This window comes from Topomyia yanbarensis, chromosome 2, assembly GCF_030247195.1.
Source record: "Topomyia yanbarensis strain Yona2022 chromosome 2, ASM3024719v1, whole genome shotgun sequence".
Classification (NCBI taxonomy): domain Eukaryota; kingdom Metazoa; phylum Arthropoda; class Insecta; order Diptera; family Culicidae; genus Topomyia; species Topomyia yanbarensis.
The window spans coordinates 314982866-315010761 of record NC_080671.1 but is presented as its reverse complement, the minus strand read 5'-3'; the positions used below and the strand labels follow the sequence as shown (position 1 = coordinate 315010761).

Sequence of the window (27896 nt, the reverse complement as noted above, 5' to 3'; positions counted from 1 at the left end):
TGCTATCCTAGCTTTTCCGGATATGTTCAGGGTAGTCGTACAGAAATGCCGAAACGATAGCTACTTCCCGGATAGATGGAAGATCCAGAAGCTGGTGTTGCTGCCAAAACTAGGGAAACCACTAGGAGATCCAGCATAGTATCGGCCTGTATGCCTGCTGGATACTCTTGGTAAGCTCATGGAAAGGTTCATCCTCAAAAGGCTGACGACCTATGCTGAAAGTAAGAACGGACTGTCGCAGGGTCAATTCGGATTACAGAAACTGATATCGACGGTGGAAGTGGAGAAAGCATTGAAGTAAAAGAAAAGGGGTAATCGCTATTGCGCCGTGGTAACGAAAAACGTGAAGAACACATTCAACAGTGCTAGCTGGGGGCTATCGCCGTAGCGCGGCACAGAATTCGAATTCCGGACTATCTGTGTAAGGTTCTGAAAAGTTACTTCCAGAACTGACTACTAGTCTACGAAACGAACATGAGGCAGAGTTCGATTAGGATAACGGCGGGAGTACCTCAGGCCTCCATACTCGGTCGAACGCTCTGCAATATAATGTACTACGGATACTGCAGATGATGTTACCTTGACGATAACAGGCGAGACCCTGGCTAAGGTTGAGATATTGACGGCGGAAACAATAGACATTGCGAAAACCTGGATGGCTGACGCCAAGTTGCAGCAACCGTTAAAAATCCAGCGCGTTGTGTTCAGTATTGGGGGACGCTCCATCCCATTGACACGTGCGCTGAAGCACCTGGGCATCATGGTCGACAATCGGTTAAATTACAACATCCATGTCAACTATGTATGTGAGAAGGGTGCGAGCACAACTAACGCTTTGGAATGGATAATGCCCAACATTGGAGTACTAAGATGCAGTATGAGACGTCTCCTGGCGAGTGTCTCATCCTCAATATTAATTTATGTCGTACCGACCTGCACTGCTGAACTCAAAGCGGAACCGGACGAAACTGATAAGAACGTCTCGCGAGCGCGTGCAAAACGTATCGTCGGAGGCGATATGCGTAACTTCCGACGTGATCCCTATCATCATCACTCTGGCTGAGGACGTGGAATGCTACCAGCGGAGGAATTCACGAAATGCTAGGAGACTGGTCCGAGCGGACTCGTTGGCTAAGTGGCAGCAAGTGTGGGACAACACGGAGAAAGGAAGGTGGACCAACCGACTCATCCCAAATATGTCTGCTTAGGTACACAGGAAGCATGGAGAGGTGAATTTCCATTTGACGCAGTTTTTGTCCGCGCACGGATGCTTTATAAATTACCTGTATCGATTTGGACATACATCGACACCTTTTTGCTCGGAGTGTGTAAATGTGCAAGAGGCGCCGGAACCTGTGGTCTTCAAATGACCCAGGTTCGAATATGTTCGAAGGGGTATACCTGGTATGACAGTTGATAATGTCGTCGAAGAGATGTGCCATAACGAGTATACCCGGGATGCTATCAATAGAGTAGTTACGAGTATACTCATCGAGCGGCAGAGAAAGTGGCGAATGGACCAACAAAGCAGTGTCACTGGCTTGAAAGCCGTATTGAAACCAAAAATCGGATCTCCACGGAAAGATAAAAATCAGCTCTAGTGCTAAATCCTATTTCTGTTTTCAAATTAGTTGAATTTAACCTTTTTTATTAACGACTTATAGTGAGTCAATCTTTTTCCTTTTTTATATTGTAACGACATATAATTAGCAAGGGACTGGAAGGTGAAGTATTTTTCAAATATTAAGAGCCATAGTACTCAAGGGAGAGCAATGATTTGAAGTAAGAAAGTTTAGAAAAGCGTGGAGTAGGGTCAATGAACAAGCTTAGAGTTTCCCGGTTACTTAGCTTTTTGTCTTCTGCAGCGCAGGAGTCAGGATCTTTTGGCATTAAATGCGAATCACCTGAGTCTGCGGCATGTCCGGACAAGTTTAAAGTCAATTTAATGACTTATGTTGTCGGAGCCGACAAAAAGTTAAGTCACGGAAAACTTCCACCCTAAGCATTGTGCGACGATGAAACTCATTGAATGAGTTAGTTTTTTTGCCCTCGCTAATTACAATGCCGGGGTATTTTATTTCATCGACTCTTGTGTCAGCCTCAACAAGTTGTGCATATAGTCACTGTGTGTTGATTGATCACGGCGAATTTAACAACAAATTTCTAAAAATAACAAGCGATTTAGTTAAAATTCAGACTTTATTTTTCTAATTAAGTTTTTTGTTTTTTAAGAGAAGGTTTAAGTTAAATAAAATCCAGGACACAATCCAGCGAAACAAAAACTAAAAATAAAATTTGCATTTTCAACTTTGTTTGCGGTTGAATTTAGGAATGAAAACAGCATTCTCAACCAAATAGATAAAGAATGCTATTTTGTTATTTCGGGACTGTGTATATATGCTGTGAAAATTCAGCATAGCGAATAACAAAAACCTTTACCGAATTTTATAACCAGAAATATAGTTAAAAACAGAACAGTTTTTGCTCATGCCAAATTCACTTGAGCGAAAAAAATAAATTGTTAGTAATTGGTGTTTTGGCAAATTTGTGCACGAAATATTTTGTGAATTAACGTTGTTTAGTTTTAGTTCAAAAGGATTATTGTCAATAAGTAGTGCACAGATAAAATGAGAAGTTAATGTTGCATGAAATTGTCCACGAAAAGTGTAGTATTTTGGATGAAAATGGCGGTAAGTTTTTATTTTTCTCTTATATTCTATCCTGGTGGAGTGGAATTGTGGCAATGTATGTATTGTCAAGAAAGAAGACTTAATGTCGGTGAAACAATTATAGTCTCATCGCATAATGTATTTATTTAGCATGTTTACGTCCGTTTAGTTCCCTACGTATAAGGTGTGTCAGAGGTGGATGTTAGGCGCCATTTTGAAATCCAAGATGGCGACTCCCGGTTAATCAATTTTTTTTTGCAGCGCAATCAGTATAGGAATTTTTAAAAATGACTGATGAGTGAGTGTCGATGGTTGATGTTTAGCGCCATTTCAAAATTAAAAATGGCAACTTTCGGTTTAACGAAGTTCGAGAAAACCTAATCATTAAGGTTATTCTAGGAATGGTTCGGATGAGTTGTTTCCAGAGACAGATGTTTTACGCCATTCTAAAATCCAAGTTGGCAACTTTACACGCAGAAAATTAAGCATATTTAAACCAAAAATATGTGTTATTGAATCCAATCATTTATTGTTTATTACTTCAAATAACAAACTTATTGGTCTGAAAATATTTTTTTTATCGCAACAACAATAAAGTTTTGTTTTCATTAAAATCATTTTTAATTTCAGTAATTTTGTTTTAGTTTCAATAAAATATTTATTAAAAAATGGAATAATATTTTTTTTGAAACAATAAATAAATTTTATTGAATTCATTCAAAGGTTTCAGCACTTTTTTGAGATTTTTTTAAACTTAGCGTGAAGCGAATTGATTGAAACTTTTATACATTACAGTGAATTATTTCAATAAGATGTTATAATTTTTCTATGCAAAAATATCGACAAACGACTCGGTGACGAAGCTTTTTGTAGAACGCCTCTGGCAAAACATGATTTGCGGTGTTACCTGCCATTCAAAAACTACTCAGCCGATTTCTTTCAAACTTTGCATGAACATTCTATTCAAAAAGTACCTACCCCTACGAAGAGTTTTTAAGATAAATTTTCAATTAGGGGTTTTTTTTACTCATTTAATTTTTTTTTTCGTTTCGCGAAAAATTCAACCTTTTTATTAGTAAACACCCCTTTCATCGAAAAATTATCTCAAAAACTCAACGTAGGAGTTAGATATTTATTACATAGAATGTGAATGCAAAGTTTGAAATAAATCGGTTGAGTAGTTTTTGAATGGCAGGTAACATCGCAAATCATGTTTTTTTCCAGAGACAAAAGGCTTCGTCACCGAGTTGTTTGTCGATAGTTTTGCCTAGAAAAAATGCAGCATGTTAATGAAAAAATACACTATTATGTACAAAAGTTTTGATCAATTCGCTACACACAAAGTTCTAAAAAAATTCGCAAAAAAGTGTACGCTGAAACCTTAACCCAACCACCTCCCCCCCTCCCTTAAAGAAAATTTCGTTAAACCGGAAGTCGCCATTTTGAATTTAAAAATGGTGCTAAACATTGTCCTACGACACCCTCGTCAAAACCATTTCGAAAATACCCATATTGATTGCATTCTAAAGGACTTCAACTGAATCAAATTAATGTCGGAATATAAGTGTAAAAAGCAGGAATTTTATTTTTTTAAATCAGTAGAAAAAATGCTAAATTTAACCAAAGCTGTCGTAAATTTAAAAAATTGACATTCTAAATTTAACTACGAAAAATTTTAAATTTGAAAACAGAATGGCTTAAATTCAAAACTGACATTTGTTGAAATCAACTGAGGAAAAAAACTATATTGAACAAAACAACCTCCCTAAAATTAGCATATTTTTTCAGGAATTCAACTAAATAACTAGATAATTTTAATGCAAAAAAGTTTTGAATTTAGAGTATATATTAGTTGAAATAACAGAAAATAGCACTAAATTCAGCACAAAATTTAGTTGAGAAGATGGAGAATGTGTCTCCGCTAAAAGTGACAGCATTTAATCGGATTGGACTCGGTTCTCGTGTAAGAGCCCATCAAAGGTATTTTATATAACGTTGAAAAAATTGGGTCAAGAAGCAGACACAATCGGGGACAGTCAAAATAGTAAAAATCAGGGGCGGATAAAATCGGATCTTCACTGTAACTGATTTGTTATGAAGTATATTTTTTCCATTATCGTTATCCATTATAATTGAAACGGAGGGTTAGGATAAAATGACTTTGAACTCAAAGAATGGTGAATGCACTACTTACACTATTTATAACATAGAAACAAACAAATCAGTACTAAAAAGGTAAACATATTCAGACCTGGAGGAATTAATGTAAATCCCAGAGGCCCGGAGATTGCAGCTAAAAACAAACCCCGGTCAAACCCGGACGGCTATAGTTAAATACATAATTGTTGTAACCGTACTATGCAAGGATCAATTGTGAACATGCTCTACTTTCAGCATCTGTGGGCTGAGTGATTCAACTTCTCAAACCAAAACGTCAAATCGGGTAAAAATTTACATATGGTTGAATATCGTCACCCTGGGTTCATCGGAAACGATTCAGCTTTCCCACCTCTCTGATACGATCAATCATAAATCCGTCAGCTGTGCTGCCACATATCCCAAATAATAAAAAAAATGCAACAGTTTTCTTTGTCGCCACCAGACAGCATCCCACCTCCATTCGGTGGCTGTGGGCTGTGGTGTGGTCATGAAACTGTCATAGCCACACACCCCACCAAGAAGTAAAATATGTGCGAACGAACATTGCAAAACATAAATTCCAATCCTTTTCTGTCGTCAATCGGTCTTTCGCCGATAACGAGCAGCCTCATCAGGAGAAAAAGTGCCACTGAACTGCGCCAGTCTATCGAATAGCTCGGATGGGAAGAACCTGAACGGCCTGAGCTGCAAGTTGAATCTGTCAGTAATCATCAGCAGCTCAAAGCGCGGGAGCATCAATCTACTCAACAGCCACCGATCGGGTACTAGGTATATATGCGGTGAGCTGTGATACTGGAAAATAGATGCGTTCAAAGCATACCAACGACCGACGACGCGTGGTCCGTGAAAGATTTCAACTGAAATGTTTCGAAAGTCGTGCAACAAGTTTCTGCTCATGCAAAGAAAAGCTGTGTAAGGAGAGTTGATTTATTTACTCACACTGGTGCACACCATACGATGTGAGAGGGAGAACGAACATAATTTGAGCATTGAATAATCTTCCGTATTTTATGTTCGTCGGAGAATTTCATTTCCTATATAGAGACGACTTATTTGCGTCGTTCAGCTCAGTTCAGCTGGAGGTGGAGTACAGAAACTGTAAACAAATTTAAACTTCACTCCAGTTTAGGCGGCGTATGATGGGCATATCGAATAAATCATAAATGTTATGGCTAAGAAGCACAGAACACGCGTTGAATATAAATGAAAAAAGACTGTCACGGCTGTTGTTAAATCTTCCTCCTTTGTTGTTACAAATACAAAATTAGTTAATGTATAATATTGCCTGGTAAAAGTACACACTCCATTCAGCTCGGCAATCGCCTAGACAGCTTTTAATGAGCTGATTGGAAACTTGCAAATAACCTTTATGTTACTAATTTTCAGCGAAATATCTTATTAATCTCTGGCATACGTCGTTGCTTGTTTGCTATGTTCTCATGAGCTATAAAAAGTTCACCTGAGACACCACGTTACCGTTTGTTCTATTTAGGGTTCGTCGCGGTGCGGATGTGGGCGGTGAATGAATTGTCCGCACCGCAACCGCAAAAAAATAATAAAACCGCACCGCTTACCGCAACCGCACTTTATTTACCGCACCGCACCGCGCGGTAATGCGGTAAATGCGGTAAAATTTTTCTATTTTTAAAAATAGTGTTGAAAAATTGTACATTTGTGTAACCATATATAATGAAATGTTATTCTTATTCACACGAAATGTAACTTTAAGAAACTCCTCAGAATTTAATGTTTATGAAAAAATCAACTTTTGCATTTTCTATTAATAAAATTCCGTAGATTTTAAGGCAAACATTATACATATTATACATTCAAAAACGTTCTACTGCAGTAATAGGAAAACTTTTATTTTAGCAATTACGTAGTAACCCACCTTTCATTCTTAAAGGAATTTCACAAAAAAATTAAGGTCGAAATACCAGTACTTTTATATAGTAGCGCATATATTCCAATACAGTGAAATAAAAACATATTGTATTTCATTAATAAGAACGACGCCATATTTGACGAAAAAAATTGCTCTATACAATACATCTAATCAGGAGTCCAGTCTCAACCGGCACAGAATTATTGAACATTATAAAAACTGCAAAAAATGTATGATTTGTAGCATACAGCAGAAATGATTTTTAAAAATAGGGGGTTTTACGGACAAAATATCCCAAAACTCTAACTTCCACATTCTTCAAGAAACAGATGTATTATCATTCAAAAACTAAGATTGAATGAAGTGTAATTTTCTAAAAGCTAGTTGGAAAGTTCTAGCAATTAGGATATTTTCCTCTAATATTTTCCCAATGAGCCAATGGCAAAAACTTCGATTGAAGTGAACGGGAGTCAAACTATGTGGTATTTGGCAACAAAAGCTTCAAAAAAGCTACAAACTAGTCTTAACTGAAAAATATTAGGACTTAATTATGTAGAAAATTATAGTAAATTTGAATGAAAGTACGCGAAAAAAAAGTTATGTAGCGTACTTTTTGAGAAAGAGTCCAATAAAATTGACTGCAGACAAATTCACATTGAATTTACACAGCAATCAAAGTAGGTAGAAATACGATGTTGATGAACGAATGATAGAATAGTCATCCTAATTTGGACCTCCTTATTTTGGACGCTTTCATATATTTATATCCTATACTGCCAATTACTCCAAATTCGTTTGGTTTGATGAAGATAATTATATTCTTTGTGTTGTGCTTAAGTCCCAGCATATTTCATCTCTAATTCCTTTAAATTAGTCAAAATTCACAGTTGAAAAATTGATATCTAAAACGATTCATAATTCCACGATTTCTAACAGTAATCGAGAGAAGTGATGCACTTTTAAATTGGATTTAAGAGTAAAAATTTATTGTTTTCAAATGATCTAATAATTTTGTCTCTATTTGGATCTTGCATTTTATGTATTTGAAATGGTTAGTTTGTGAAGTTATACTTAGAAGTATGAAATAACTAGTCCAAAATATGTCGTAAAAATAATAGCGTCAAAATATTTCGGACATAGCTAGGTTTTTTCATAATAGCAGTCTGTTTATCAATTTAGAATAATCAAAATTATCACTTCATCATTTTTTTTTTGCGGTGCCGTTGCGGTAAAACCGCGCGGTTAAAGCTCTTTCCCGCACCGCATCTGCGGGAAAAAGTGTCTCACCGCACCGCAGATTTTGCGGTGCGTGTGCGGTAAATACCGCGCGGTTGCGGTAATTACCGCAACCGCGACGAACCCTAGTTCTATTTACAGTAGAATTCCGTTTTTGGCAAAATTTTTATTTTTTTCATTTGCCAAAACCGAAACCGTGCCAAAAATGGAACCTTATTTTTAAATTTTGAATTTTAAATCTACGATTTCAAAGATGTTTCAAGGATTTTTAATCATATGTGAAATGGAATGAGATGAAAAAAATAAGCAAATTCATGTTTTTATCAGTTTCAGACGTCGTACAGTGGGGCAGAATGCCACTTTTGACGCTCAAAACCTCTAGCGTGGGTATATATCCTGTAGGATTAGTGTCTTTAGCAGAGTATCTTAGATGGAAATGATAATTATTTCAAAAACATATATAAACATGTATAAACTGATCTAGCTCAGTTCTATCTTTTGACAGAAGTGTTCTATCAAAAAACTTACTGCGGTAAAGTTGTTTGTTTTGATATTTTTAACACATGTACCGAAGACATTTATACTTTATAACCTATGTAGATAGCGACATTCGCAATCATTACCCAATGGGCGGCAGCAGCTGAAATTTTGTGTATGGCTAGTTGAAACCTTAATCTCGGTAGGCGTTAAGACCTAGTTTGAGGTTGTGTGAAATAAACTATAATATAAATAACAATGATAAGAACATGTTGCAAAATTTGAAGTTAATCCGTTAAGTAGTTTTTGAATGGCAGTTAACACCGCAAATCGTATTTTCGTCGATGTAGTCTAGTAAGATATGCTTTGAACGATGTTTAATATTTTGTATTTCTGTATTTTTATCAACTGATGTAAAAAGTCCTTAGTTTCAGTTTAGCTAAATAAATAATATTCTCTCAGGCCCTAATAATGATCCAATAGTGGGATCGAAACGTAAACAAAGATCACACAGTAATTGACACAATCGCATTATCGAATGAAAAGCCTTATCACATCCGTTCTAAAAAAATAGCAAAAAAGTGATTTTTTCCTTGCTGAAACCTTTATCCCCGTTAAAGCTTGTATGCAATTTAGTATTGGAAAATCTACTTTTTGCATCTCCTCGTGTATAGATCGTTATTTATTTATTGTTTAGTCCAGTGGTTTTCAACCGGGGGTGAATTCTCCCCCAGGGGTAAATTGGACGATTGATGGGGGTGAATTGTGCGGGACAAATTTTAACTTGTTATCCAAACATTCCCGTCGGTTATTTGTCTTTATATATTGTTTCAGTATGTCAAGAATTGAGATGCTTACTGAGAGTGCCCTGGAACAGGTTTCTTATTGTAAAATTGTGGCATTCATCCAATTGAAAATCTTTTTTACAGGGTTTGTCATTTGAACATATTAAGTTAAAATTATTCATCTTATCACTATACTCGGAGAAATATATGCAAAACCCGGAGGCAATGAGGGGTAGAAACCCTACAGGGTAATGATGGTAAATAATTTTAGAAAGGGGTACATTATGGGGATCAATATTCGGAAAGGGGTACATGGAACGAAAAAGGTTTAAAAGCACTGGCCTATATACTTAACACTCCCTTGTATTTACTTCTATGCAAACGAATATTTTGGAGCATCCACGAGTTTCTATCTCTCTCTCTGTGGCTCACACATGTGACACATGTGACCTCATCTCATTTTACTATTACAAATTACGAGATTAAATATTGGACCTGAAAATTCTATTCAGAACCAAAATCTTTCTTTTTCAGAAAAAATTGTGACCAAAAAGACATCTTTGAATTCCAAAACTAATTGAACGTCCCAGGTTCCTAATGGCTAATTAAGATCTATCAAAAAAGTAAAAGCACCAGATAATCTTAAACTACTTAAAGGACGAAAACGAAAAACTGAAAACAAAAAGGAATGAAAACATTGTAATATTAATTAGTAATTTTTCAAATAATGAGACTTCTACATTTCAGAGCTTTCTGAAACAATGGTTCTCAAATTAGTGCAACTCGTTTTATTTATTTACTTTATTTAATTTTTTTTAAATTTTGTTCCATGCACCTATTTATTTTCGGTAAATTCATTTCATGGGTTTTATTCGTTTTTTTATTTGATTTATTTTGAATATTTGACTGAATTCAAATATAGGATCATTTCATTTTAATCAATTATTTCTGGTACTATTATATTTATTCATTTTGTTCATTTGAATTTTATCTATTTTATTTGTTTCAATCTTTGGATTCATTCTGACAGGCCCGTGCGAAAGGGGGGGGGGGGGGGTTCAACCCTTATGAGGGTTTTAAATTATTTTAGAAAATTTATTAACTTCAGGAAACGAATATACTACAAACCGTTTTGACACATAAAATGTCATTTGAGTTCGGTCACTCTAGAGACAAGTCAATGAAGAAACCAAGGACGAAACTTTGCGAGGGTGGCTGAAAAGGTATGTATGTCAAGATGGACGGCTTCTCTGAAGGATCGGTTCACGTTTCGACAAGCTTCGATATTAGCAACAGTAGTGAGTAGACAGCAGATGCCGGTCAGCGGGCTATGACCGGCAGCTAAGGAGGAAAAACACGAAGTTGGAGAAAATCGGGATATCGTTGGCTAGAGAAATTTTACCGCCGATGATTATTCCGTCGGAGTGGCTGCGAAATGGATCGCGAAAATGGGCATCGGTATAGGGTGTAATACCACCGCCGAGAAGTTTTCAGCACCAGCTACCACCCTTCCCTAAACCGCCCTTTCCCCATCAAGTACCCGTACGCGAATAAAATTTCCTAATTCATCTAGAATAAATTTTCCTAGTGGGTCTGAAAAACCAGTGAAAAATTGGGTTTGAAATGATTTTGAGTTGAGAAACTAATTTAAAATTTCTTAACGTTTCAGCATCGACATATAGCAACACAAGTTCGTAGATGTCGATACATTGTACGTATGTGTAAATCGCACTGAATATTTAATAGATATTTCCACCATTATATTAAACATAACCAGCCATGGAATCGTAGTTTGGATAAATGAGAAAGGCACAATTGCACCACTAGGTGGATTAAAACGGTTTTTTTGTTTTAATAGCTTTTAAATTTCATTTGTTTTATTGATATTGCTATAATTTATTCAGTTTATTCTAAGCTTTATTCCATAGCGTTTTAAAACGTAGTTTTCGTGCTCAAAATTAATAGCGTCTAAACCGGTAACTTTATAAATATAGTTTGTTCGGAGAAGTTGTTGCTCATATCCTCAGAAGTATATAGTTTAGTGATTAATTCACCTAAAAGTGATATAGGAAACTTATTTTCTGAACTAATTTAGATAGAGACTTTGTGTCTTCCGCAAAGTTGTATCAAATGTTATTACAAAAGAAATTGCTGAAGACTATATATCTAGACCCCTTAAAATTAGTTTTTTCATGATAACTTTTTAAGACATTCTCCTGTGTTCTTGGAATCTTCCACAAAGTTGTTTGCGGTATCGAAACGCATATTTTACCGAACATTAGTTACTTCTTATCTGTTGAACCTAAAAAGATATTCCAAATTTTGCGATATTTTTGGGGTAACTTCCACCTTAAATAACTCGTTAAGGAGCAAAAAGGAGTAAACAACATCATAACATTCGGAAAGTACTAGCTTTTTACTTTCATATAGTGGCCCGATTGTTAGTCGACGCGTCTTCAGGGCTTTCTTCTTCCGCCAGAAGCACTTTGGCGTCTTCTGAAAATTGTTTTTACTTTTTTTGGCCATATTCGAGCTTCAGTCAAGACAGGATCAACATTGTGAACAGGTTGCGTTTAACAAGCTTCACTATAAATATCACGAAGGACATGAATAAACTTCATAGCACTAATTAAAATTGTTGCAAACCTGCTGGTGAGATTTCCACGTCATTTTTTCAAGCTTAACTTTCACTTGACGCACTTCTCCGACACACGCTAGGCTACGTTTCGTACATTGATCTTGATTGTGGTCAAAGATCGCTTTTCTTTTTTTGCACATAGTATATTATCGATGAATATGTTTTATGCAATTTACCATGAAAAGATGAAACTGCTCTCCCAGTGCGCTTGAATATTTAATATAAACCAACTGCGATGGCATACTGTTTTGAACATAACACTCGGGGAGAATCGCGTCGACTAACAATCGGGCCACTATATGAAAGTAAAAAGCAAGTACTTTCAGAATGTTATGATGTTGTTTGCTCCTTTTTGCTCCTTAACGAGTTATTCAAGGTGTAAGTTTCTCCAAAAATATCGCAAAATTTAGAATATCTTTTAAAATTCAACAGATAGAAAGTAACTATGTTCGGAAAAAATATGTGTTTTGATATTACAAACAACTTTGTGGAAGATTCCAAGAAGATAGGAGAATGTTTAAAAAAATATCATGAAAAAACTAATGTTAAGGGGTCTTCCATATAAAAGGTTCCATAACTTGCAAACTATTAAAGCTAGATATATAGTGTCTTCCGCAATTTCTTTTGTTGTATCATTTGCTAAAACTTTGCGGAAGACACAAAGTCTCTATCTTAATTATTCCAGGAAATAATTTTCGTATATCACTTTAAGGTGAATTAATCACAAAACGATATACTCCTGGGGATGCAGAATTATAAGGGAAACAACTTCTCAGAACAAACTATACTTCTAAAGTTATCGGTTTAGACGCTATTAATTTTGAGCACGAAAACGACGTTTTAAAACACTGTTATATTCGTTCAGAACTCTAAGTGGCCGTACACTAATTACGTAAGGCTTTTTTAGAGCTTTTCAACCTCCCCCTCAGATAAGAGTTCGTAAGATTTTGGTGAACTCCCCCTCCCCCTACATAAGATCTTATCATGATTATCGTAATTAATTTTAATTGCATGCCAATCTCGCCCAGTAGAAATAATAACTGTTGTCAGATATTCAGTAACTCCAATTTGGTCCACATGATTTGCTTTGCTATATTCCACTTCCTTTGAATCTATTTTCTTGTGATGTAGAATTTAAAAGAGTTTATAACCTCTTCTGGCATGAATTTATTCTGAGTTCCAGCTGTGACGCTTATCGTACGCATAGCTCAGACTTAACCATCTTCGAATTTTCTGGAATTAAAATACAGTTCACATTCTGGAATTATTCGACATTCAAGATCTTTGACAATCGCATGTTGGAACATTTTCCAGATACCTTGCAGGTTTGAATCGAACGTTCGAAAAGAACAAAGTCGGTCTAACAACACGAAGGGTATCAACACTTCTTAACTTGTAAGGCATATTGTGACTCCAGTTCTCGAACAGAACAATGTACAACCAAGAGCCAAAAAATTACTCATATTGTTTGATATACAAAGGTTATATGGTACAAATGAAAATAGTTCCCTTTTCTTTTTAAAAAGAAGATTTTCCTTATGGATTTAATTTTTTAAACTTGTTCTATGATATTACGTAAGAAAGGACAAACCCTCCCTCCCCCTCAGATAAGAATTTGTAAGATATTTTGAAACTTCCCCTCCCCCCATATGCCCTTACGTAATTAGTGTATGGCCCCTAAACAGTGTTCATCCCACCTCTAGTTGGGTGCCTACTTCGCATGAGTTCTGTAAATTAATGAATGATCCAACGGTAGTATATGTAAGAAATGTCTCATTTCACTATTAGGTGGATTAAGTCAGTTTTTTTTTATTTTTAACTAATTGTGAATATTCGAAAAACCTGTAAATTGTTAATTAATTTGTTTGCATTGAGCCGTGTCAAAGAAATGTACTGTGCAGAAAATTGGTAATAGCACCCGAATTTTATTTAAATTATCCGATAAATAGTTTGATGTTATTCCAATCTTTTGCATCATAATTTAACATCCAATGTACAACGGAAATGTACTACGTTAGAGTTTCAAAGCTGTCACTCACATCTGAACGAGAAATTCGTTTAAGTTTTCCTCTTTCAATCATGTCATCGTTATATGACATGTAGCAATTTCTTCTATCAAAGAAAAAACGATTTGGCTACGGACACGTAAGTTGAAGTGGCCAGTTTATTTAGTATTGAGTGGACCACTCCAGGGACTAATGAAAAAATCTGTAATTGATCATAAGAACACAGTCACTCTTGAAAAAGTGTTTATGTATGTTGTGTGAATAGAGTCTAAACAACTTCAAAGTAAATATAATCCATATCAAAATACTACCGATCTACATCTGGTACGTGCTAATTGGATATCGAATCAACAAGAACGGTCCGGCTGGTGCGAGAAAGGCATACTAAAGGAAGTAGGGTAGTCCAGAAGCAGCAGCAATAGCAGCATCCTCATCTGCGCGAAAGTCAACTTTATGTTGCTCCGCTTCTTCGGTTCTGGCAGCTACACAACACTGGCACCGGGTGGATGATGTGCCGTATAACGTTACAGGAAGGGTTTGGGTGGTGGACGAGTGGAGGGAGCACATCAGCAACAGCACAAGAGGTATATGCGATTTGTTTGTTTTGAACCAGGCAGCGAAGAGACGACGAAAATCATCAGTCGCCGTCGTGGGATCAAGGAATAAAGACGTCGGCCGCTCCATTGGATTGTGTCGCCCCTTTTTTTCTCGGTTGAGTTCGTTTTCCAATCTATTCCACTATCTCGCTCTCTTCCTCGCAGGCGCTCGATGGGTTTTTGGCCACCGGCGGACGACCGCGAACGGATTGACGAACGGACTGTCAGTAGTGGCGCTGTGGTCCAAAGCCAATCACACCGGCACTAGTGCATCAGTCCAGATTCTGCGGTCTGTGCTGACGGTTGAAGCGCGCGCGGGAAAGTAACAGAATAACGATATTGCATCGGCGAAAAGTGCATCGCCTCCCGACCTACGCGACTTTGAAGTTCCGACCGAAGTTGACACCCATGGTTGAACATAAAGTGGCACGGAGAGGTTGCTAATGGCCCAAGTGGAGAAAAATTCTTCCGCTTTGAATGACAGAAAACGAGGCACGCTTGCGGTACCATCGGGTCGGTTCTTCCGGTCGTTTGGTCCATTAAAGCCGTCCACACCGACAAATCAAAATTGGCATAAAAAGTGATCGATCGTTAAAACATGCGGAGAGGTTCAAACGGTTACCCGCTTGGATCAATTAAAAACTGGAACGTGATTTAGCAAATACAGAACCAAAGGTGAAGCACCGGAAGAAATGAATAACGATTCAGATGAAACAGTGAGTTGAATCAATTAAGAATATCTGTTCTCATAAATTATGAGATTATGGTAATTGAGTGTTTAGTGTGTAAACGATGCATGTTTATTCTGTGTTGATACGCCCGTTTATTGAATCATAATTACATAGGACCGCTTTGGACGGTCGGCTGCTGCAGCTAGGTGAAATCAGTAAGAAGATAGTGCTTGTGGAGGGAAGTAGAAGTGGAAAAAATAATGAATTGTGCAGCAGAACAGCTTCGCTAGTCGTTTTTCAAGAGAAGGCTCAAGAGAAGATCACGGTCCGTGATCTAAGAAAAGCAAGCAGAACCGCGGTCTTTGTCAGTTCGGATGGAGAAATGATAGTTGAAAATATATGTAAGTCTATAGATGTAAATTGAGTGCAATAATTAATTAGTGATCAATCGTTCGAATCGGAGATCCAAGTTGTACATACTTATTTGATTGAATTTGTTACATTTCATTATAGGAAAATTTGCTGCAACAAATGAAAAGATTCATTATTTTGTGAGAAAGTTACCGATGTACATCCATTGAAATGAACATTGAATCGAAGCAAAATGAGTTGATTATAATTTTAGGCGTTAGTTAGTTATTGAGCGAGGAAGATAAATCATAATAGTAGGTCTGCAGTTTTACAATTTCTTATAAATGAAAAGAGTAGAAACAGCCACAACTGTGTTTTAATTTTCATATTAATCCCAAGCTTAGAGCATATTTTTAAAACTTTTAAAAATGTTTTGATACAAACATGTTCCATTGGGCGCAAATGGTTTGCACACAGTGTTGCGGATATCGTTCCGAAGCAAGACAAAATGCAATATTAATTATCTATTTAAATTTAATCAAGTCCATAAAGTTTTGAGCATACAATTATGGTCAATCAACAGTGAGTTTCAAAACTGCTAGATTTAATCTGCTACAGCTTAATATGTCTGCACAAAAGTTCGACCGCTTCACGCTCAGTATGTATGTATGTATATACCAAATTCAAAATGCATTGCAACTTCGCCCGGTTTGAATATTCATTCGATTCTGTCATAACACTTGATAGATCCTGAATTCACTGCGAAACTAAACAAAAAAAATTAGGGAGCGGAACGAAAAAATAGCAAAAGTTTGGGGTCTCGGGAAACTTTGGTGTAGAAATTTTTGATATAAAAATTGGGACGCTTCACAGTTTTAAACCAAAGATTGTATTGAGAACTATAGGGAAGATGGCAATAAAAATGGTCTTTTAAAATTTTCGCGTAAAGTTTTATATAAAATGCTTATTCCATCGAAAAAGGAGCGATTTTTGAGCTCAATCGGACATCATAAGCGGGTGCAGCGTTCGAATATTTTATTTTTGAGTGGTTTTGCTGCGCGTTTTTAGATTTATACTGTTGTCATTTACACGGATATTCGAATTATTGCGATTTTTATTTACGTGGATTTTTTAGTCAAAGCGGTTTGATTTTGTCAGAATTTTTCGTTAAAACATGTTCATTTCGTGAGAATACTTTGATTACCAGAGGTTTTTGAGATGCTAACTTTTTTACATTTATCTATAGGGGATCCCGGGACTATTCGGACCTACCTAATCAAATCGCCCTATTAGATGGATATATGTGAAAAAAATATCGGTCCAAGGTACTAATTCTTAGTTTTAAACCACAGCTACATTTTGGTGCCTTAAAATTCATTTGCATCACTCCGTGGCAGCGCTAAGTGACGATTTCAAAACTCAACGTTTTTCCATCCTTTTACAATGCAGGGGTACTTCGGACCTCCCAACGGGGTAATTCAGACCTTCTATTTTGTTTTTTTACAATGGAATTACGTTTGCTTATGAAATGTTTACTAGAGAAACTCTTTAAGTGGGGTAAACTGGAGTAAAAAAAAATCAGTTTTTTGTCATATTTTTTTTATAAAGATGGGCGAAGCGAATTGATCGAAACTTTTGTACATTTTACTACATCATTTCAATAAAATTCTGTAATTTTTTCATGCAAAAATATTAACTAGCTACTCGGTGACGAAGCTTTTTGTAGAACGTCTCTAGAAAAAACATGATTAGCGGTGTTACCTGCCATTCAAAAACTACTTAACCGATTTCTTTCAAACTTTGCATACACTTTCTATGTAAAAAATACCTAACCCCTTCGTTGAGTTTTCGGGATAATTTTTCAGTTAGGGGGCTTTTTACTCATAAAATTGCGAAATTTTTCTTGAAAAACAGCGATTCTGCCATTTTATTATCAAAAAAACCGATTTAATCCACCTAGCAGTGAGATACGACATTTTTTAAACATAGCGCCCAACTAGAGGTGGGTTGAAAACAATTTCTAGTCCTGCACGAATAAAATCTCAAATAAACTGAATAAATTATAGAAAATCAATAAAACAAACGAAATAAAAAAATAAAACCAAAAATGAAATAAAAGGTGTTCAAATTCATAAAATGAGGAGAATAATTAATGTAAATCAAAATTATTAAATACACGATCAAATTAGATTAGCTCATTAAATGAAAATTTAGACAATGTTTAGAAATAGTTATAAGATTAATAGAATAAACTGACTTAAACTAACAAATTGAATGAAATAAATAAATACATGAATGCACATGAAATGAATAAAATTGAAGATATGAACAAAATGAATCAAATGAATCAAATGAATCAAATGAATCAAATGAATCAAATGAATCAAATGAATCAAATGAATCAAATAAAATGCATTGATTAAAATGAAAAATTAAACGATGTTAAAAGGTTATAAATTAATAGAAAGAATAAATTGTGTCAAATAAATTATCTGGATGAAATGATTAAAACTAAAAAAATAGTCAGATTACTAAAATAAAGAAACTGAACAAAATGTATGAACTGGAAAAATTTAGTAGAATGCATAGAATGAAAACAGTGAATAAAATAAGTTAAATGAATGATATGAGTAATACGCAAGAAAAGAATAAACTGTTCACAGTGTATCCAAAGAATAAAACGAATAAAATATATAAAATGAACGCATATGAACCAAATGAATAAAAAGATGCTAATTGAAATAAATTAAATTCAAAGATCATACATTTAAAACTAAAAAAAAACATTTTTGAAGAAAGAAAAGAAATAAACCGGATTGTACGAATCTGAGAACTATTGCATCATAAAGTTATGAAATGTTTTTGAAAATCCCATCTTTCGAGAATAGGCTATTTAATATAAAGTGGACTTTCTAGGGCTTCCATTCTTTTTTGTTTTATTTTTTTTTCGTTTTCATTCTTCTTTACTTAAGATTATCTGGTGTTTCTACTTTATTGATGGACCTTAATTAGTTATCAGGAACCTGGAACTTTCAATTTGGAACTCAAAAGTTTACTTTTTGATCACATATTCCCGAAAAAAAGGTATTCGTACCCAATAGAATTTGCTGGTCCAGCATCTGCGCAATTGAATATAGTAAGGTGAGACAAGGTCACATGTGCTTTCAAGCCCTTTGAACAGAGAGCGACAGAGGGAGAATGCGATTCATAAAAGAGACAAGTAGATATTTCAAAGTTTTCATTTGAATTAAAATAAATAGTGTGAAGTGTCTAAGCTATGTCGATAGCATAAAAGGCGTACATTCAGTTGATTATAATGTAGTCTCTTTCCAGTCTTCCTTATAGCTTGCATATTGTTTCGTTAGGAATTCTCGTTCAGGAAATATGGATAAATAAGCCCTGTACAATTCAATACTGTGAAAAAGAAATAGTTCAAACTGTCAGGATGGCAAAAATGTAGTCAGATCAACTATCTGTCCAATTCATAAACTCTGATTGTAATCCTTGCTAATTTACTTGTACAATATGGAAAACTCGAACGAAACGTGTGCTGAATTATCCAATGCCTCACTACTAATTGTGACTTACATTGAAACTCCAATTGAAGTGTACTCAGCAGATATGGACGACGATAAGTTAGAAGACATATTGTACTTGCATCCCCCATTGAGAGTGAGGACTTTGGGAGACTTCTTTTCCCGGATCTAATTCGTGGATATTTTTGGGCTTTGATCCGTTATTTGTCATGAAAGTTCATATCAATACAACATATGCGCATTTTCAATAATATCATCATGAAAAAGGTATTCTTAGTTTTCACATGACATACTTGAGCATATGTTTCATTCAAAATTCAATAGTGATATGATGAGTTGAAATATCGCACGTGGAATGTCTCTTTTGGAAATTTTCGTTGTCAACATCCATATTACCCAGTTAAGCCGCATATTTTTCTGAGAAAGGCATGAATTTCCCTAATTATAGTGTATATGCAAGCATTGAATAGAATGGAATTAAATTTGAGTTGATGTACACATATAAAAAAATCATGTAAAATTATGCTAACTATACTGCACATAAAGGGAACGCGACTAATAGTGTAAAATTATATGTGCAAGTAATTTTACATGGGCCACAAATCATACTTTAAATAGTTTACGTATGTGTTGGTGACCATACTGACATCAAAAAAAAAATTCTACGTAAATAATACTTGAACCGATCATTGAATCACCAAAGACACCCCCTTATTGATTTGGCTAAGGCGATACGTAACAACATGACTGTAAAGTGGCGTACATAAGCTTCGCTTGAGCGTGAACGTATCGAGCTGCGGCTCGAGCATGTATGTGTATGACGCTGTTAGTTTTTCTCTCTGCTCAACTTCGTTTCGTATAAAATCGTGTAAAAATAAGATATTTTAGATGAAAGTTGAATGAATAACAAGCAAGTCTCAGGTAGAATAATATAAATTTCCATAGGAACATACAGATTTTCATTATTTTCAGGGTTCATTTTATGTGCATGATATATAGTGTAAATATATTCGTGAAACATAATTCCACGAATATTTTTTCAAAAATACAGTTTCTTTCGGTGATGCACGAGTATAATTACATGAGAAATCTTTTATCTCACTACTAGGTGAATTACTTGATAATCTGTTTATTAATATACCATCCAACATTTACTTCACGATTGAACGCAACGCCTGATTCAAGGGATAAATGCATGAACTCTAGAAAAAATTCACTATGAACACATTATTTTGTTTTTGAAGTGAACTTACGTAGAGATTTTTGAGAAATAGTTCAGATATTGTAGAGGTAATTCACAAAATGTTTTCAAAATCGAAATCTTTGAATCACGTAGATGTGTTTTCATACCCTGATATTAAAAATCGGTTTAGTTTTGCCCCTAAAGCACCAGTAAGGCTATACTTTGTATGAAAAGGGTCTCCTTTTTAATTAGTGAAAATTGGTAAGCGAGGAATAGAAATACAAAATGTTCAATATCTCCGTTGCTCGTGAACGGATTTTGACAATATATAGCTTGTTCGAAAGGTATTTTTACAAGGTTTCTAATTCTTATTCTATGCACAGGTTGTGGAACAACATTGCTTCGTTCGAAAGTTATTTACTAAAAACCTGTAATGTTTTGACAAAATGACCCATATCTCAGAAAGTAAACAACGTTCCAAAAACAAAATAATAGTGGCAAATAGCAACGTTAGGCCCTTCATTTGAAACTAGTTTCATTAAGGTTGGTTCAGTCATTGCTAAATAATTACATGATATTTTGTACATACATACATACACACACACACACATACAGACATTGTCTCAATTTGTCGAGCTGAGTCGATTGGTATATGAGACTCGGCCCTCTGGTAAAATTATCTCAAAAGCTCAACGTAGGAGTTAGGCATTTAAACGGTGGTTGATGGAATAGTGGGTCCGAATAGCCCAGTTCGTCCATTTATCATAAAAGTCGTGAGCGTCTTGAAAATATCTGTGTTTTTACCAAAACAAAAATTATTCCATACAATAGGAGTCTCAAGCTTTCTAAAATACTTACCTTTTATTTTATCACTGTTATTTGTTGCTTAAATCACGGTTTTACCTTTATTATGATTTTTGTTTTGAGGGTGACAAAAAAAATGAAACTCGTTGTATCTCCACTGATGGAATATATTCGTAAATCGCTATGAATTAGTTTCCTACGGACAATTTTCATAAGATATAAGATGTTTGTTTAAACTAATTCTGGAAAGATACTCATTGTTAAATAGATGTTAATTGGTATTATACAAATTATTTCAATGTACTGTAAAATTCGAGTAACCAAAATTCGTATAATTTGTGTCCAATTAAAATAAAAGATTTAAAAAAACCTTTAAAACTGCTAAAATTGTTTTGTTTCAGTGTTTTATCAATGTACAAAAAGTTTCATCCATTTTAACACGTTGGAATATTGAACAATAAAAAATGTTGCGAATTTTAGCTTAAAATAATTTGAAATAATTGCCAACTAGTTTCACAAAAAATGTATTAAAATTAAAGAAACTCTTAAAAATAAATTTAGCATATCCCAATATAAAGGAAAACAAAAACTCGCTTGTAATTTATTACTCTTGCTCAAATCTGAGATTTATTTGTTTTATAAAAAATAGACACTTTACGAAGCTTCGTAAAAATCAGGTAAAGTCAAATTTCGGTGTTTTGTAGTTTTTGTACCCAAAAACCGAACAGTATACTCAAAAAGTATAACAAATCAGTATTTGATAAGTTTAGAGTAAAAATCATTTCAAATTAAAATGATTCGGTAGACTATTCTGGTTTAATAAGCAATCTACGAAAAAAGTTTCGAGTGATCAAAGTCACCCCGATGATCGTAGTCACCCCGGTTTACGGTAACCGATTTCTTTCGAACTTTGCATACACATTCTATGTAAAAAATACCTAACCCCTACCTTGAGTTTTCGATACAAATTTTCATTAAAAGGGGATCGTTTGCTAATTTTAAATAAAAAAAACTACAAGGGCAGCCCTGTGGGGTTGCACGAACTGTAAACGTAGGACTATACTACTTAATGTAAAATATTTATTTTCTTAGTACATTTAGAGTAATAATAAATCAAATATATTTCTTACGTATACTTTAAGCACAACCAATCAACATCAAATGTTACATATTGAACCAAACCTTCTTGCTTATCAGGTCATTTCATTTGTAGTAGGTGATCGACTCCGATTAAACTTATTTGAGAAGATCTGAAGAAAGAAGACTGAAAAGCGTGACCGAACTAATATCTGGAACTAAATCTTTATAGTACAAGATCAGGTTTTAAAAATTGTAAAAACTTTTCGATTGTGTGTGGTAAAAAACCTGGACCGGTGGAGAAAAATCAAATTTTAGACAATATAATCACATTTAGTCACTGTTGTGCTATCTTATGACAAGCGTCATTTGGCACATTTCAAGAAAAACGATTTTTAAAGCTTGAGATTGAATATCTTGAATTTTATAAATGGTAAAAACAATTCAAAGAAGATAATGAATGCTTCTATCTATTCTGAATTATTCTCTCAAATATGACGAAGATCGGTTGACTGTGTTGCGAATTTTCACTAAAAATGTAAACAAAAGTCGCACTCACACGTGCCATAGGTGTGGATTGATTACAAATTTGTATGGCGTGTCATAATTGTACATGGAAAATTTTCCATAGTAAAAAAGCATCAATTATTAACTTTTATTCCTATCTTCGGCTTTATTTCGCCTGAAACAATCGGTGAGATGCATTTTGAAGGAAATTGAGCAAGGGATCTAGAGAAAATAGTAATCTTTAATTACGTTGTTGCCAAACATGCAATATTTCCAATTCAAAAGTAAAACTGCATATTTCTCGCAATACATGTATTTCTATTTTGAAAATTATTATCCCATTGTGTTCCTCAGACATTTTTACCTATAAAAACATCTAAAACTTCTGTATTGCCTAAGCCAATCCCAAGATTAAGTGATTTAAAGCAAAAAACTGACAATTTCTCATCATTATTTTCGCTGTACCTCAGTAAGCAGAATTTCAAAATTCTGAGAACGCCATTTTGTAGAGAATTTTCAGATTAGTAATGTGGCATATCTAACCCAGTTTACCCCAAAATGATGTTTGTCATAAGATAGCACAACAGCGACGATTTCATGTATAGACCAAGCTTTCTAGTTATATTTTGCCACTATTGTAACTTTCCGAAAGTACGCATTCAAATGTAGCGATTGCAGTGGTCTTAATCATATATCGAAACTATAAATATACAAGAATCGAAAACAATTTTATATATGGACTTAGATGCGTTTTTGCAAAACAGTTTTTCGAGTGGCAGTATATTCATTCATAAATAGGCTTTGTAGTGTGTACCTATTAGCAGAATCAAAACAGGATAGGCTGAGTGGAAATGAATCAATAAATTGATCGAATGTAAAAAGTAAAGTATCGTTGTGCTTTCCATCAATCCGCGTAAATTTTTTGCTAAAAAAGTTTGCACAACGAAAGCACAGATTGCTATCATGCCGGTTACGCATGCAACTGCTAACAAACAGAGATGCCACATTGAAATCTGTGTTTCGGTTAAAAATATCTTTTTACAATCTGTGATAACTGAAACAGGAAAAAATCTGCGGTAAATTTCCGAAAAATCTGTGAAAAATCACAATATTTCCAAAAATTTGTGAAATTTTCATCAAAATGCCAAAAATCTGCCATCTGTGAAAAAGAATCTGTGATCAAAAATTGTGAAAATAATCTGTGACACTACAGAAAAATCTGTGAATATGGTAACCCTGCTAACAAGTTAGATATACTTACATTCGCCTCAAACATTGAACCCAAGCGCACAAAGCAAAATGAGTCAACGCTGCTGATGATGGGTAGAGCGAAAGAGACAACTAGTACCACGACACAATGTTAAAAGTGTTTGCAAATGGAGCTCGAGTGTACAAGCGAAATTTGTGTACGAATAATTGTGTTTTAGATTGTTAATAAAAGTGTGCTGGAAACGATCACAACATTAAAGAAAGCGTAGCGTTTGAACGGCAAGCTAAGTCGCGTGTTGGACGCCACTGTGTAGCGTACCTCCACAGCCTGTGTAACGGACTTCCAACTCAGCTACACTGGCTGTGAAAACACACAGCGCAGTGATCTGCTCCGCCTGCCGTTCAACAGGCAACTGAGATTGTCCGGTCGAATCCGTTCTTTAAATAGTCGACGATGACGTCATTTATGGAAGTGTAGCGCGCTAGGTACACAAACCTGTCGTGCCGGACTTGGGAAGCGTTCTCTTCTGTGTGTAAATGCGCGATATTTTGAATATGTACATTATTTAAATTTTTAATGCCATGATATCAAAATTCTTTCGGTTTATCTATTGGAATCTATTCTTAGAAGTATTTCGGGGCGATAGGGTAAGGTGGGGCAAATCCGACCTAGGTTTTGGCTGTAAAATGCTAATTTTACATCGGATCAAGTCGTTTTATTTACCAATTGAAAGGTTAGACTTCTGGGCAACTTTCCATGTATAGCATTTTATTCGTACATTAGGAAAATTTTGAGATGCAAGCGTTTTACGAAAACGTTAATTTTTGCTGTTTTAAAAAATGGTGGGGTGAACCCGACGGCCTATGTTGATTCAGTACAGATATTACCCAAATTTTATGGTGTTTCAATGATAAATCCATGAATGTTTCGTTTTTGAATTGTAACATGAAGAAAATGGAATTCAATGTCATTCTTGGAATGTAAAAATTACGAGCAGTAGCACTCATTTGCATCGGAGGAATTGCTCGACGAATACTATATTCATCACGTTTTCGTGTCTTTCGTATGTAATTATGAACCATTGTGCAAAAAAGTAATAAATAATAACAATAAAAATATATTTCAAATGGATCAATACATGTTTTCTTAACAAAAAAGCGGTCGGATTTACCCCACTATTTAGAGGTCGGATTTACCCCACCGCGTCATTTTTCATTACGATGCAATTATAAAAAATATGAGAAAAGTTGGACTAAATTCATCTATGCACTTTGTAGAACTTTAATCAACCAATTTAAATCCACTTACATTTTTATGCAATCACTTTAACAATTAGAAATATCCTGTAGTCAATGATGCACAAAAATCAAATCAAAAGTTGTAAAAACACAATTATGGTCGTTTGAGCATCTCAATGTAGACTAATAAAATGCTATCATGACACCATTACGATTATTTTCGATACTCTATACGACAACATTGATTTTAGTTAGCATAGTGCTGCCGATTTTCGATAACAGAGGGGGGTCGGGTTTATCCAACGGTCGGGTTTGCCCCACCTTACCTTATGTACAAAAAAATTGAAAATTTATCGTGATATGGCTGAATTATATTCGTTTAAAATTGGACCACTTTTTGTTACATACCATTTTTGTAGAATTTGCAAAGCGGACCCCCATATCGAAATCAAAGACGTAGTCCTACGTCAAAAGTATATCATGAAGAGCGTTCTTTTCTCGGCTTGTTGTTTTTCATTGATGGACTTATTGACTCTCCAAAACAAGGATATTGGATGCGTGGTACGCAGTTCTTGAACATACGCTTTTATTTTTACGAGCACGAGATTCATTTGCATTCACTCATAAATAACATGATTTTGAAAAAAAAACTTTTTGGAGTAATGTCCTCATCATTTGAATTTCCAAAAAAAAAATTCACTGACTTTTGAGGTACTTCTGCCATATGTAAAACATCAAACATCTTTCATTTGATATTTCGTCTAAACTTTGACCTTGCGGTAATTCTTTCAAGACAGCCTTGAATAATATATCTGTCTTGAAATCATATGGATGTAATTTACATAACTTCCCATTTTCACTGTGGGGTGAAAATGTATCAAAAGATTGTTAAGAAGTGTGAATAACCAGTCCACGATATCGGAGCCTGTAATTAGTCCAGCACTAGGTTAAATTGTCGCTAAAATAATCATTTGGGTCATTTGACATCCTAGCAATCATTGGAAATTCCTTTTAATGTTTACTTCTTACACTTTTGTAACTGCATTTTATCGTTTTAGTTAACTTGGTGACCCATCAAGTGATACCCTTAGCCTTCACAAGCAGAGGATGAAATGAGTTTCCTCTTCTAAAAATTTTAATTTCTAACATGTTTAATGAATCATTTAATAAATTTCAATTATTATTATATAGTCCACTTTCTCTCCTGGTCAAATCATTGCTACTATGCAAATTCACTCACAACTAATATTATTTTAGCTCATTTCACTTTTGAAGAAAAAGACTCAATGAAGTAGAATTTTATAGATATACAACGTTAAAATATTGAAAGGTTTCCAACAGCGTTTTCATGTTCGCCCAAATGCCTCACTTCGATCACCGGAGGTCATTAAAACGATCAACAGCAACTTGCACGGAAATGTGACAGAGGCACGGGGCGGCTTCAATCGAAGCTAGTCGATAGTCATAAATAAATCCCTAGGAGACCAATAAAGAGTCGGTCTCGCTCTCTCACCCACCCACTCTTTCAAATAAAAAGGCATCAAATTTCGTTTGAATCGTTCTGCGTTAAACTGGTAAATAAATGTTTTCGTTTCTCGCCAAAGTGTTCCAATTTATTCGGGTTCGTCTCAATTCCAGTAGCTGCCGGTCCCAGCAAGGCATCAGATTGATTTGAGAAGCTACAAAAAGATAATATTCATAACTATAATAAATATTCAAAAGAAAGATTCCATCTATAACAGAAGAAGATCTGAATGATGATTGCTTTATTGAATAAAGAAAGCACCAGGAAACGTTATTAGTACCTTTCACATACCTTACACCTGAGTGCTCATATTTCTCAGCTTCTATGTATTTCACACCTGTTTCGATTGATGATTATTTTCCTTTGTTGGTTGATTTGTTCCCTAGTTCGGACTATCATCTATCGGTTTGATTGAAACGTTACGAGCTAGAAAAGTCCATTGCATTATAAAGATACAATTAAAGTTTAATCATGATGCATCTCTTGTTTTTCAATAAAACGTTTCCTCAAACGTGATTGGAAAATATCATCTAGCTGCCTTCTTGAAGCTTCATTCCATCATCGGACACAGTCAGCAGAAATTGATATTGAAGGAGCAATAATAAGTCCTTGTTTAATATTAATATAAAATAAGAATAAACACACACCAACACGGAAGCATTGTTCTTCAAACCACTTCCGTAAGGGCAATAACTTTCACAAAAATCACGCAACTGCGATAGTTATGTGATAATATAAGCAAAGAATGGATTGCCTGTCATAAAAACATAAAGTCTACGTTAATGGAATGAAAACACGATCGGCGCCATTCGTATATAGATTGTAATCCGTCCAGCAGCGTTGAAGTGTGGAACACAATTCATCACCTCTAATAGTCGAAATTTATATCCTTGTTAAATTTAATGGCGAGGCGATGAATTGGTGTGCGAATGACTTGTTGAAAACTTTTGTTTGCTTGGCTCGAGTCGTAAACCTTATGTATTTGATGTGGCACATTAACGTAAACTGTATTGTGCATTTTTGTTTTAAATTTACGGTGCTTCATAGATGCTGAATGTGTAAAAATACAACACTACAACAAAATTGATCTCAATTATGTGACGTAGGTAGAAGCTAGGCTTAGGAGGGAGTGACTTCGGTGATAATCGTTATTTTTAGGCAATGCTCCAATTAATTGTATCAGTAACAATATATAGAATGTTTAAGTCCCTCCCCCCCCGGGCAAGGGTTTCAGCGTGTAATGAACTTCTATTCCTTTTTTTGAAATTTGGATGGAGCGAATTGATCAACATTTTTGTATATATAATGTATCATTTCAATAACATTCTGTAATCTATGCTAA

At 35.0% G+C, this 27896-nt stretch overlaps 1 protein-coding gene across 1 annotated transcript in view; it reads left to right on the top strand.

The window, feature by feature from the left end:
* The first annotated feature begins 14493 nt into the window (after nt 1-14493).
* The window catches only part of LOC131683631 (cardioacceleratory peptide receptor-like), a 200631-nt gene continuing 187228 nt past the window's right edge, over nt 14494-27896 (top strand). Inside the window, exon 1 of the mRNA XM_058965765.1 lies at nt 14494-15524. The gene's annotated coding sequence lies outside the window, so the exon portion shown is untranslated. The remainder of the gene's footprint in view (nt 15525-27896) is intronic.